Raw genomic sequence first — 14,700 nt, 5'->3', positions numbered from 1 at the left:
AATGCCGGATCCTTAACCCACGGAGTGAAGGGGATTGAACTCCCATTCTCATGGACAGTGGTCGGGTTTGTTACCGCTGAGCCATGATGGGAACTCCCTAGAAAGTAGCCCATTTTCTTTATGAAAACTGAGACTGATCATCTACCAATGACTCTTTTCAACTCACCTAGCAAATTTGAGAACAAAACCTGGACATTTTGTTTCCTTTGAACTGGGGGCTAGTTCATCAGTGAGGAATATTTTGTGCACTCCTTCCCAAACTTCAAAGAAGTAAAATGTCTGTATCAATCTTTTTTATCCTGATTATGTATTGCATGAAAGGAAAATTAGCACCTCTAATTATCTGAAATACATTTTTGGTTATACTTTTTGAAAAAAAAAAAAAAAAAAACGCTTATGGAAAATATTGGCCTGGGAATGTGTAACGCCCACACTAGCCCAGTACCCAGCGTGCTGTATTTCATGAATACTTCATACATTTATTTCTCTGGACCAATCAAATGGTAATGACTCAACTTAATGATTTCAGTTTCTCCTGATACTCAACAAGGTCTTGTAAGTTTCTCGGCCTTAGTCTTATCTTTGTTTGGCCTCTAGCATTTTCTAGAGTAAGTCCAACATTCTGATACAAGCATGGGTCTCTTCTTAAATTAGGGTACGCCAAAACAAAATTGCTTAAAACAGATGTGCTGTGCTAAAATATCAACAGACATGTAGCCCGAGAAAAGGGGGTAGGCAGTTCAGTAGGTTTAATTTTTGTGTCCCAAGAGATAAGAAACAGAAATATGGACTTCTGTGGAATTCATTATATTCTACCTCAACTATGCACTTTTTATTTCTGGAACATGAACAACGAACATACATCTAAATTCAATAAAAGAAATCCGTATTTCAATTTTTCATAGTATGTGAGAAAACTCAAAACAAAACATCCGTCATTCCTTGCTGCTGGTTTTTCATCAGAACCTGAATAATGCAGCTAGGCATTAGACATGGACTCAAAGACCATACAGAGCCTTATCTGAAGCTCATCAAGACCAAATAACGAGGAATCCTGGTGTCCTGTCTTATCTACTATGTAAGAGAACCCAGTTTTCCACTCAGTTTGAATTGGGACAGGCAAGAGTTAGTTATAAAGGAGGTTTATTTGACGCCTGAAGGAATTTCAACCCTGAGGCCAGCAGTGGTGCTGTGGAGTCGTAATAGATGCCTCTCAATCCTTCAGGAGACCACAGGAACTCACAACTGGCCAAGTTTGTGGTCTTATATGCACCCACTGCGGCAAAACCTTGAGAGCGTGTGCATGCGTGTGAGCACACACACACGAAGCAGCTGGACGTGGAAGAGGAATAGAATCCCCCTGTATCCACAGAGTACAGGATAAAGCCTGGCCTCCCAATCTCAGTCTGGGAAGAACTTGTTTGAAAATGTTACCCTCAGTGCTTACCTGGGCTAGAGCATCATAGGCAAGTGAGTAAGATGCCCTGTTCTGTCAGCTCAGCGCCAGACTGTGAAGGTCTAGGTAGTAACTCAAGAGCCTGAACCACAGAACCTGATTCTCCACCAGGCTGCTCACACCACAAAGCTCTGATGCTCACCCCTCACTTACCACTTGGACATTTTCCATTCTTACCGCATGAACTCAGTGACAACACCTCTGGGGTGTTTTGACTGTGATCGCATGTGGACAGAAAGAAGCCAGACAGAACACTGTGATGATGCTCGAAGTTTATCAGAGATCTTCCAAAGCAACAACAACAACCATGCAGAAGTAGCAATTTCAGCAACCGCTACCCAAAACTAGCGGGGAAAAAAACAAAGTACTTCTTTTATATTATTTCTATCAAAAGATTTCTTCTGACAAAGTTGAATTAAGAAAATCAGCTTGAGTGCATTTTTTTTTTTTTTTTAGCAGTGATCTTAGGAAGACCTATGGACGTAACTTTCATATGATGAGCACCATAATTAAAAGGGATTACAAAATGTGAGCTGGCCACATCCCGGAAGAAAATGAGCCTTGAAATTGAGAAAGTGACAGGACAGCATTTTTAAATTATATACCTCCTGTAAAGGCATGAAACTCATGTCTCCCCTTCTTCGAGCTGATTATTTCTACCTAGCTCCCCAGAGCGAGACCCCCTTCCCCAGTGTACTGAGAGAAAATTACTTCCTCACCTCCAGTTCATTGGTCATTGTAACAGCATGTAAAACTCCTGAGAAGGAGTTTTAATATCCAGTTCTGTGTTTCCTCAGAGCTTCATTGATAGTGCTTTAAAATTCATTCTCAAATACATTTTGTTGCTTACTCCAATTCTGACTCTTTGGCACAGCTGGGGTTGTTTTCAGAACGTTGGTCTTCTCCAAATGGTTGATGAGTGTCTTACTAAAAGACATCACCCCAAACCACTCCTTCACTTCTACCTGGATGAGGGACCAAAATTTCATTATTAGCAGAAGCTCATTCTGGTCTCTAAGAAGCCCTAGTGGAAATGCATTGTTCCTGGGAGCTAAGAACCTTGGGTCAATGTTAGTTAATGCCCTGGAGGTGATTGTTTGTCACCAGCGACTCCCATACAACTCAGGACCTGATGGTTAGTAAGTTTGAAAGGAACCATCCAGAAACTAGAATCGAAGGGCCATGGCAAATGAGCCACCATCAGGTGATGGCTGGAGGGACCTTTTTTTTTTTTTTAAGGGCCACACCCATGGCATACGGAAGTTCCCAGGCTAGGGGTCGAATCCGAGCTGTAGCCGCAGGCCTACCTCAGCCATAGCAACAGAGGATCTGAGCTGCATCTGCAACCTACACCACAGCTGACGGCAACGCTGGATCCTTAACCGAGTATGTGAGGCCGGGAATCAAACCTGCATCCTCATGAATGTTGGTTGGGTTCATTACCACTGAGCCACAACAGGAACTCCGGAGGGACCATTTTTGAGTGAATGGAAGATGCGGCCAAATGTTCAAAGAGGGAAATGTGGAATCAGGAAATATTGGACCCGGACAAGTCCCTTGGAAAAGTCACTTCTCAGATAAAGGAACTAAGGATTAAAGAGTTTGGTGATTTGCCAGAATCCAGGTAGCAGTTTTTTGGTGGGGCAGAATCAGTATCCAGGTCTCCTGACTTCCAACCATACTCTCCGCTCTGCCGGGAGGACTTACCCTCTGGCACGGGAGGGGTAATGGACCGCAGACATGTGTTTTCAGAAAACAACTGGGCTTTGCATCGCCCACATTTCTAGAAACATCATTTTCTTTTCTAGGATAAAGGAAATGATGAGTTAGACCAAAGTAAGAAGAGATTTTATAAATCCAGCATAGTAAGGACTATTGCCACCTTCTTGTTCTTGTCTCAGATGAAATGCCCTAAGCCCTCCAGGATTTCTCCTTTGTGCTTTACTTTCTGCCTCTCCAGTCCCCATCCCATTGGGTTTTATGGATGGAGCACGGAAACCAGAAATACACGCAGAGCAAACATGGCTGCCCATTGGGTAAAAATGAAAGCATGTGTGCACATGCAGGAGTCTGTGTTCGTGTGTGTGCAGATCATGATGTGTAGCAAGTTCAAGAGGAGCACCAAGATTAGTGAGTCCTCCCACAAATAGCTGGGTACAAGATGCCCTTTATTCAACCCAGCAATTGCGCTGGAACCCCAAATTAGAGTCTTCATTGTTCTTTGTTGCCTTTGTTTAAGCTCAACACCAACTTTTTTTCTTTTTCTTTTTTTTTTTTTGCTATAAAAAAATAAATCTGAAAACAATAAGTCTTGTTCATTGACATAAACCGGCTGTCGGTTCCTTGTGGGACCCGTGCTGATAAAAACCAGGGAAAAACTATTTTATTTGCAATGTAAAGAATTTTAGCCTGTGGAGATTTTTTAGTTCAACAGCAGTAAAGGTAGGGACAGCAACCAAATAAGCTGTTAAAAATCTGTATCCCCCTGCCCTCACCCTTCTCCCAGTCCCGAGAGACATAATTAAAACTCCAGAAAGTGAGAAGCTGTTACTAATACTAACATAACTATTTAGTGCAACAGAATCATGTATTTGCCAACTTCAGTTTTTTTAAATAGTTCAAGCTGAACTTTATTTTGCTATTTCACATACAAAGGCCTTTTCTCCATGTAAGTGCTTTCATATGATTTGCCAATCAGCCTGTGAATAGTTGTCATGGGTAGACATGTTGGCCAGCAGTGGGGCCATGCTTCTTAGGGCCGCGATGCATGCATCAAAGTGCACTTCGCTCCTGCTGAAAATGATCTAATTGATGGCTCACCTATTAGCCTCATCCCAATTCTGTTCAGAAAGACTTGTCGCTCTGGCTGACTGAACTGTCCTCTGTAAGTTTTTTCTTTTTCCTTTCTAAGTGTTTGTGGCAGTCCGAATAGAGATGAGAGCAGATGGAAGTGTGCATATAGAAGAACTAGCATTTTTGTTAAGGGGGATGCAAACAAGTATCTAAAGATCTTGTTCAAAATTTGCCGGAAGGAGATAGGAAGGAAATAGATTTTTAACCTTGTTTTTCATGTTCTGGCACTACTGTTAAAGGGTCAGCTTCTTTCTTCACACACACACACACACACACACACACACACACACACACCCTGGCCTGACTGGCTTCCAAAGTTCTAGACATCTTAAGAGGAAGCCTGTCTTCTCAAGGTGTTATTCTCCGTTGTTGGGTTCTGAAGACGTTCAGCAGGAATTGTGTTGATTGTTTAGACTTTCTGAACTTTTAGTCAATTGATGTAATAATGTCACTGTATGTAAGAATCCAAGAGAGTCCTCCGCTGGAGCCAGCTGTCCTGGGAATTTCTAAAAACACTTGCATATTCTTGAAGGGAATCTTCTAGCTAACTGCAGGGCCTAGTCATGCGGGGTCACCGAAAGGGTTGGAGTGTATGTCCAATTTCTAGGTGGCTTTGTGTATCTGGAATTTCTATTCTATTCTAAACTGGTTAGCATGGATTTTCCTTCCCCATTCACTTATGGTGCACAACTGGTTCCCATGGTGACCTTTGGCCCCTACATTATTCACAGTCTCAGACACACACCCTCTCTAAACTGAATGGAACTGTAATGACCTTAGGGAAGTGAAGGCTTCTCTATCTGGGTCTGCTTATCTGTAATGGGAGATGATACAGGTAACTGCTTCAACCGGTGTTGAGAAACTGAATGAGATAATACATGTAATGAGTCTGGAAAGTGGTAAACAGGTTTACCAGGTACCAGGTTTACCATCTTCATCATCACAACTTTGAGCTAGAGGCAAATCTCTACAAGAATACTGTCCGTTGGATTCCCATCGTGGCTCAGCGGTTAATGAACCCAACTGGTATCGGTGAGGATGTGGGTTCGATCCCTGGCCTCGCTCAGTGGATAAAGGATACAGCATTGCTGTGAGCTGTGGTGTAGGTCACAGACACTGCTCGGTCCTGCATTGCTATGGCTATGGTGTAGGCCAGCAGCTACAACTCCCATTCGACCCCTAGCCTGGGACCTCCATATGCTGAGGGTGTGGCCCTAAAAAGAAAAAAAAAGAATACCATCCATCTAATGCAGCAAGCACACCCTCTTGGGCTAAGTGTGGTCTTACTGGTAGGTATGAAAGAGCCTTGAGGTGAGTGATGGCTGGTTATCTTTCTATATGAATACCTTTCCTTTAGACTTTCCAGAATAGCACCAGCGGAAGTGTTTTCAGCTTATCCATAGGAATTTCAGGTTTTTCAGATGTGAGGTCATTCTGGAGGCTAGACTTTATCAATGAAAATCATTCCCATTATGACAAAAATGCAGGTCTCTCTAGAAACATAATCTTTTCTATAGGCCCCAACATTCTACCCAGCTGCCCACTAGGAATCAAAGGATACGTATGTGAATGAACTTAGGTAGAGGGAAGGGAAGGTTACGGAGTGAAAGATTATGATCCAGTTTGAAGTTTTATTGGTTTTTATTCTTGATGGTTACAAAAAAAAGATAAAGAAAAGCCAGCAGGATTCTAGTGCACCTGACTGCACCTAAATTTTTTTATCTCTTAAGGCTAAATGACACAGACCCTCTATATTAGGGGTGCATGTGTGTGTTTCTCAAAATGCTTGTTAGACTTGCTGTCCCACATATACCATTTTGTACCAGTTTTTGTAAATTGCTCTTCGTTATGAGTGATGGCACTTAGTATACACATCCAGGGAGCATTTAGGCTTATTAGAGCAGACACATGAAGAGGCTTGGGGAAACCTCTCCCAGCAGTCCCTGGCCAACTCTTTGTTTTCAGATGGAAGAGCTCCAGTGCCATTTTCAAGATGGGGGTATCTAAACCAAGTTTTGCTACAACTTCCAATGGCTCCCTCCCCTTCTTGAGTCTCATGACTAGGTTTTGGCCCGGCCTTCAGACTGATAATAAAGAGTAATCACAGTGTAAGTAGAAGCCATGAAAAAGTAGGTGGCTCTAAGAATGATTTTTTTATCTTATTCTATAATGTATGAGTCTCTTGATGCTAAATTACTACTGTGATAACATCCTAATTGCCTTTGAATCTTCAGGAGGGAGATTTCAGGCTGAAGATATGATCTCCCTAGAGGTTAGCGTAAGCTGTAGTTGTTCTGTTGATGGTGATTTTACCTTCTTTTGAGGAAATCTTGTGAAGTATCCTGTTTGCTTGTAGGTTTTGGATAGAACTGATTGTTAGTGTGATATGATACTGTGGCCAATCAGAGTCGTTTTTCTGATCTTATATTCTGTTATGTGGATATAGCATGTGTGTGTCTGAGCTTATGTAGATTGTAGAATGTAGAAATGTGGGCAGAGAGAGAACATTTACTCTTCTGCTATGATTGTTTGGAGACTTTCGTTTCTCTGAGTGGTTCGAGGAAGACCTGGGTGCACATAACCAGTGTTTCTATGATGCTGATACCAGGCAACAGGTGGACCTGCACACAAGGCTGCTTCTGTCTGGAGAGAAATATCTTGGCCAGGGAGTTAGGTAAACCTGAAAGTCCCTCTTCAATGGAGAAACGCTTCCAACTTTGTTTTTTCCACAAGCGATAGTTCAGCCCAGAGACCCAAGAAAACAGAGAGGAAGTGGAAAAGATAAACTCCAGTCACCCCTTTCTAGAAAGGCCCAGGGCTGTCATCTCCTGAAGTATTTTGAAGTAACCATTTGAGGTCAAAGCCATCTCCACCCACACTGGGGCATGACTGCGTTAACAATGCAAAAGGCCAGCCTCTGAGCGCCTTGGGTTCAGGGTTATAGCGTGTGTTTTGAAGAGGGATGGTGCCCATTACCATGAGAGCATTAACCAAGGAAAGCAGAGAACAAAACTTTCACACTTAGAAGAAAGAAATCTTTCAGAGAGGGAAAAACGTTTGTGACACAGAAACCCAAAAGGCAGGATGAACGCACCACTAAGAATTTGAAATGTGTTTTCTTTATGGTTTCCTTTTTGTTTGTGAGCTGAAATAACCCTGTTGTGAGCAATATTTTATTATTATTATTATGATTGTTCTTATTACTATTACTATTATTGGGCTGAGATGTTATTGATTTTGCAATTAACAGCAATTGTAAATTTTCTAAAAAGTAGCCCTTGGTACAGCAACAATGGCACCAGTAACAAAAACCTTTGCATCTAAGTTTATTTGTTTTCATGAAAACGAGATTAACCTGAAAAGATTGTTTATAGAATATGGAAATAACAGGTAGTAACAGTGGTGGCTCTTGGTGGAGAGAAGAATGAACTAACTCCTATTATCTGAAGCCAAAAAAGAAATGTATTCAAAGGATATTTGGGCTCCCAGAATCAACCAGAGAGGGAATCGGCATTAGAAAGGGGGCAGAGATCAGAGTAGCTGCAAAGGGCCTAGAAAGCTTGTAGCACAAATAGCCTGACCAAGGAGTTCCCATTGTGGTTCAGCAGGTTAAGAACCTGACATAGTGACTGCGAGGATGAGGATTTGATCCTTGACCTCACTCACTGGGTTGAGAATCCAGCGTTGTTGCAAGCTGCAGCACAGGTCACAGATGTGGCGTTGCTGTGGCTGTGGTGTAGGCTGGCAGCTGCAGCTCCCATTCAAACCCTAGTCTGGGAATTTCCATATGCTGCAGGTACATATGGGGAAAAAAAATAGCCTCACCAGGATATCATAGCTGCCACCCTGGGCACTGCCCACCATCACTATTGGACACTGTCGCCAACAAGGCACAAATGACTCAGTCTGCCCTCTCTTGGTCTTACTTGCCCCAGATTATAAGCTAGGGTGGACCATTCACCTAACCAAGCCTGCCTCACATGCTCCACTACAACCCTACTCAAGAGGAATTCCCCCCAAAGGAGGAAGGCAGATCCTCCCTAAATGCTATATGTTGACCAGAGGTGATATGATTGAAATTACTTTGCTGATTCCTGGTCCTAAACATGGGAAATAGAAGCCTTAAAAGGAAAAGCGTCCTAGCCTATTATTAGAGGGTAGGGTCTAATACTAACACATTGTTAGTACTTGTAATTCAAAAAATCTGTAATTTTATTCTGGAGAAATAGAGAACTAAGCGATCCGGATAATTCTGATATAAATACATCAAGAAGAATGACAGTCACAACTGCTCGTCTTCCGTTTTCTCATCTGAATAAAGGCAGTGCAGAAGCACTTTCTGCCATGATGGGAATGTGGCTATAGAGCACTTGAAATAGGACTGGAAAATGAGAAACCAGATTCTTAATTTTATTTGATGTCACTCAGTTTAAAGATAAATAGCCACATGCAGCTGGCAGATAATATATTGGACACACAGATATCAGATGAAATCTTCTGAAAATCATAGCTATATAATGTCAAGCTGGGAGGAATTTTTGAGATTCCTGTAGAAAGTTTGAAGTTTGTTATTGTTAAAGTAGCATGGGTTGAATACAAGATAATTAGGTTTATACCTGGTGAGAGGGACTGGGAGGATGCAGAGACGGTCATTCTCAGTGGTAAGATAAAAGATAATCAGGCTCACAGAGAATTTACATTGAGATGGGACCACAGATTAGCAACAAAATGTGTGACTTCTTTTTATTTATTTTTTATTGAAGTATGGTTGTTTTGCAATGTTATGTTAGTTTCAGGTGTACAGCAAAGTGAGATATATATATTTTCCATTATAGATTATTTTACAAGGTTTTTTCCCATTATAAGTTAGTACAAGACACTGAATATAGTTCCCTGTGCTATACAGTAGGTCCTTGTCTGTCTCTTTTATAGTAGTATGTATCTATTAATCCCAAACTCCTAATTTATCCACCCCCCCCACCTTTCCCCTTTGTTAATAACCACGTTTGTTTTCTATGTCTGTGAGTCTGTTTCTGTTTGGTAAATAAGTTCATTTGTATCATTTTTTGAAGATGCCACATATAAATAATATCATATGATATTTGTCTTTGACTTACTTCTCTCAGTATGATAACCTCTAGGCCCATCCATGTTGCTGCAAATGGCATTATTTCATTCTTTTTATGACTGAGTAATATTCTGCTGTTTATCAATCCTCTATTAATGAACATTTAGGTTGTTTCCATGTCTTGGCTGTTGCAAATAGTGCTGCTATGAACATCAGATCTAGGTGTCTTTTCTAATTAGAGTTTTTGTCTTTTCCAAAGACGAAAGGATGGCTGGATCATATGGTAGTTCCCTTTTTAGCTTTTTAAGGAACCTCCATATTGTTTTCCATAGTGGTTGTACCAATTTATGTTCCCACCAACCGTCTCCACACCGTCTCCAGTATCTCTGATTTGTAGAATTTTTGGTGATGGCCATTCTGACCAATGTGAGGTGAAACCTCATTATAGTTTTGATTTGCATTTCTCTAATAGTTAGTGATATTGAATGTTGCTTCGTGTGCCTATTGGCCACCTGTATATCTTCTTTGGAGAAATATCTACTCAGCCCATTTTTTTTAATTGGGTTGTTTGGTTTTTTTGATATTGAGTTGTGTGAGTTGTTTGTATATTTTGAAAATTAAGCCCTTGTCAGTGGCATCATCTGATGTCTGTGATTTGTCTTGATATTATTTCATTTGAAGAAGAGCTAGAAGAACGATGGACTATGACCTTAGAAAAGCAATGCCTGACTTCTGACTCCATGCATAGATTAGAACACTGGTATGGGGACAGTGAACAAGCCACGCACTGTTAACTATTTGATTATCAAGAGTTACTAAAACGTTACTGGAATTTTCATAATATACTTGAGGCTCCTTTTATTTAAAAAAAAAGTTAGTCTGTGTTTTTCTGAAGTTTCTCTTATTTTGCTCTCTCCCTTTTTTTTTTTTTTTTCTTTTTAGGGCCACACCCATGGCATATGGAGGTTCCCAGGCTAGGGGTCAAATTAGAGCTACAACTGCCGGCCTATGCCATAGCCACAGCAACATGGGATCTGAGCCTCATCTGTGACCTACACCACAGCTCACAGCAATGCCAGATCCTTAACCCACTGAGCGAGGCCAGGGATCGAACCTGCAACCTCATAGTTCCTAGTCAGATTTGTTTCCACTGCACCATGACGGAAACTCCCTATTTTACTCTCTTTTTAATTAAAGCTACCTTGAATACTTTTGTGCTACCAATAAAGCGTTTGTGCTTTGGGAGTCTAAACATAACACTACCAGATGCTCAGTAGTGTTCAGGTAACTACAACTACCAGAGAGGAAGGGGCTGGTTTTCAGCAGGTATGCAGAAAGCCCACAGTGCTTTTCCTGGAAGCCATGGATTATCAGTGTCTTCACATATGTGGTCAAAGGTGAACTAGGTACAGAGCAGGTGGTTGAAACTCCCATGATTCCTGGCCACCAGCAAATCCTTCCTGAGAAAGGAAGCCACCAAAATGCCTTCATTCAATCTAGGACAGTAGTTGACAAACCATAACTCCAGGCCCAAATCAGCCTGACACCTGCTTTTATATGGCTCAAGAGCTAAGAATTGTTTCTACATTTTTAAATGATTGATAAAATTAAAGAAGACTATTTCATGACATGTAAAACTTAGATGAAAATTTTTTTTAACTTACATGAAATTTAAACTTCACTACCTACAAATAAAATTTTATTGCAATATGGCCAGGCCCTTCATCAACATACTGTCTGTTGATGAAGGGTAGAAGAGTTGCTGTAGAGACCATATGGCCATATGGCTGGTGAAGTTGGCACTTTACAGAAAAACTTGCCAACCCCTGGCCTTGGAGATGGCATAAAGTGGGGGTCACCCTCCAAATCACCAGAAAGTATTCAACATATTTGGATGGCATTTGACTCGGGATCAGAAAAGATAGTTTTACCTTTTCATGAGAGATTATTTTTCACCATCCTTCCAGTAAACTGGAAGGATAAGCTTTTTGAGGAATAGACCATATCTTATTATATCTTATATCCTCTGTTAAGCCTTACAAAGAAAAGGTGATCAATAGCTATTTGGAAATGCTATGAAATTGGGTTGTGATGATCATTGTTCAACTGTAAATGTAATAAAATTCATTGAGTAATAAAAATATATGTATATTAAAAATGGGTATTTGATGAATGAATGATCAAATGAATGATCAAATGGATAAAGGGAGACATGAGATAGCTAGATAGCTAAATAGACAGATACATACATATTCCTTGGGAACAAACTACTTACCTTTTTATTATGGCTGCATATGAAATATCAGAATTATTATAGCCTTGAAGTAATGATCGAACGAGCCAGCTAATTACTAGGAAACACGTAGGACAATAGCAAGAACAGTGAAGTGGAACATAAGCAGCTCTCTTAATTGAAAGTCGTCTAACCATTCGCTTTGAAAATGTGCTGACTCATGAGCATGTCCCACAAGATGTGCCAAGTCAGTAGGTAGCTCGTTGGCTCCCATTTACACCAGTTGAGTCGTGTACATATCAATAATCGGCAATATCTGCTAATGGTGCTTGTACTTGATACTGAAAATACGTAATCCAATTAAATTCTTGAAACATTCTGTGATCAGAATAAAGTGGGGGAAAGTAATATTTAAACACCTTCCCTGAGACAGGTGCTGACTTGGGCATTTCACCTACATCTAGAAACCCAGATTCTCTGAAGCAAGGTTTTCTTTCACATGCTTTGTAAATTATATCTACTTGGAACCACTGAGTGCGACCATAGCCCAGCAGACCTGCTCATTTTTTGCTGCCTTCAGAAGCAGTATTGAGTGCCTTGGTCAAATCAATTGTGTGGCCATTTCCATTTACACATCATTGAGCTGTCTGTACTGATTGCTCCTGCCAGGCCACAGTTCTGCTCTTTCAGTCATGTAAATTCACGTAGTCTCAAACCCTTCAAGGGAAATGCTAAAACCTCAAAACACCAAGCTCTGAAGAACTAGCCTAGCATTTTTTATTCATAAGAAATTCATGTTAAGATGAGGAGGAGCCTCATCACCATGCGATGGTGCCGTGCAGTAGCACCGGATAGGTGAGAACGTTCCAGAAGGCGTATTTCTTAATAACAAAGAAAAAGAATATCGCCAATTGTTTTCCGAACCAAGGACGCATTCACCAAGACCGGTAAACACCTTTGGTAGCAGATGGCTCTTTAGATCTCCAGTTCAATGATCTTTTTTTTTTTTTTTTTTTTTTAAGAGAGAAAACAAGCGGTGATTTTAATCATCTTTGATTATTGGATGTCGGCATATTGGACTAAAGTTTTCTGCTGCATTGATTTGAATCACATAAACATAAGCAAGGGAAAAGCAAAGTACCATGCTGAATGGGAACAAAACCCCCTTTGCAGGTTACTTGCAGTGGTGGCGGTGATCCAGAACTGGCACTGCTGGTAAAGGAGGGATGGGAATGTAAAGACAGCTCGTCGCTGGAAGACATGATTTTGCTTTCACTGTTTCTTTCCCTTCCTTCCTTCCTTCCTTCCTTCCTTCCTTCCTTCCTTCCTTCCTTTCTTTCTTTCTTTCTTTCTTTCTTTCTTTCAATTAGTAGGAGAAGCAGGTTTACACCTCCTGGCAAAATAACCTGTAAAACAAATATATGGTTTAACAAATAGACTTTAGTATGGGCCAGGTAAATTTTATTGAAAATCACAGTAGTGACTAGAGGCCCATTTACTGTTGCTGTCTTTTTAGCGTGTGGTGGAGACTATGCTAAAAATAACACAAAAGACTGTGACTGCATTCTTGGGGGAAGGGGCAAAAGGAGAGAAAGCGTGTTTCTCAGTGAAAACATTCAAAAAGTGGCCTCACCAGATGCCTTATTAATGTTATAGCAGCGTGTGTGTAGCAACATACAGAACAAGCCCTAAATGAACTTGAATCACAGGTTTAGGAAGACTTTGGGGCCTTTCTGTTGGTTTTAGTGTTTTTCTGGTCCATTTTCATCCTCTAGGCACTGGGTACCAACCTATGCCAGACCTAATATTTTGCTTAACTTTTTTTCTTAACTCTCATCACTGTTTGCCTGTTCGGTGTGTTGTTGGCATCGTGAACTGTGTACGTTACATTTGAGCTGGAATTCGTCATTCTATCCTCAGAAGTGCTACCCCTGTCTCTTGTGCTGTCACTCTGTCAAACTTAAAGTTCCCTGTTCTGTGTAGTGTGGTGGAGAATGGACCTGATGAGAATGGTAAGAGCTGTGTTTCAGTTTGCTCTGTTCCTTTACACTCCTGAACCCTAAGTCCTCATTTGTGAAACTGGAAAATTGACATTTGACCTATTTGCTTTTTGTAGTTAAAAGTGAAAGGCGCTAACATTATTATTGTGCAAAGTGGTAAAAATAACCAAATAGTGTACTTTGGCTGTGGAGTAATCTCTTGCTTCCCAAGTAATTAATGAAAACTTTATTTTAAAGGTAAACTTCTAGGAGTTCCTGCTGTGGCTCAGCAGTAACGAACCTTACTGGTTACTAGTAACAAACATGGGTTCATAATGGGTACTTGTAATGAGGACAGGAGTTTTTCCCTGGCCCTGTTCAATGGGTTAAGGATCTGGTGTTGCCGTGAGCTGTGGGGTGGGTTGCAGACGCTGCTCAAATCTGGTGTGGCTGTGGCTGTGGTGTAGGGTGACAGCTGTGGCTCGGATTCAACCCCTAGCCTGGGAACTTCCATATGCTATGGGCGTGGCTCTAAATTTTTTTTTTTATTAGAAAAATAAAGGTAAACTTATAGCAAGCCATGTTTCAAAGTTTTTATTCCTTTCTCATATCTAGTATTTTAAATAATGACTTTTCTGCTCTCAATACTAGTTATTACAGTTAGAATAACCGGATGACACTTCACAATTCACAAATTTCACTCCAAATGTGAAAGCTCCCATTTTCAAACTGCTTTACAGCTATAACGGAAATATTTTCACATCACGTTTTTAAAAAAGTTTATTTTAGTAACCAAAACTCTTAATGGTTCTAATTTTATTAATGTCAAAAAAGACTATTTATTAAAAGCAGATCTAGAAGGGAGGGCGAGTCCATGATCTCGTTCAGATAGCATCGTATTGAGGCAGGTGGTGTGGAGGAAAAAGGCTAGCTAGAGCAGGTCTGAATTCTATCTCCTGTACTTTCCAAGTGGTACTTTGTACACAGATTAGATGCTCAATAAACTGTTATTATAAAACTGTCCACCCCCGCACATCCACCTGGGCATTAATTCTCTTCGATTCCCCTTGACAATGGGAAGATCATGATGGATTCCTCTGATACCATCCAG

The 14,700-nt window shown here is 40.8% G+C and overlaps 1 protein-coding gene across 2 annotated transcripts in view; it reads left to right on the top strand.

Annotated features, from left to right (window-relative positions):
* CREB5 (cAMP responsive element binding protein 5) overlaps window positions 1–14,700 on the top strand; it is a 412,742-nt gene that overhangs the window by 236,552 nt on the left and 161,490 nt on the right. The window lies entirely within an intron of this gene.

This window comes from Phacochoerus africanus, chromosome 16, assembly GCF_016906955.1.
Source record: "Phacochoerus africanus isolate WHEZ1 chromosome 16, ROS_Pafr_v1, whole genome shotgun sequence".
NCBI classification, from domain to species: Eukaryota; Metazoa; Chordata; class Mammalia; order Artiodactyla; family Suidae; genus Phacochoerus; species Phacochoerus africanus.
Note: the sequence above shows the minus strand (reverse complement) of the source record. Positions and strands in the feature narration are given on the sequence as shown.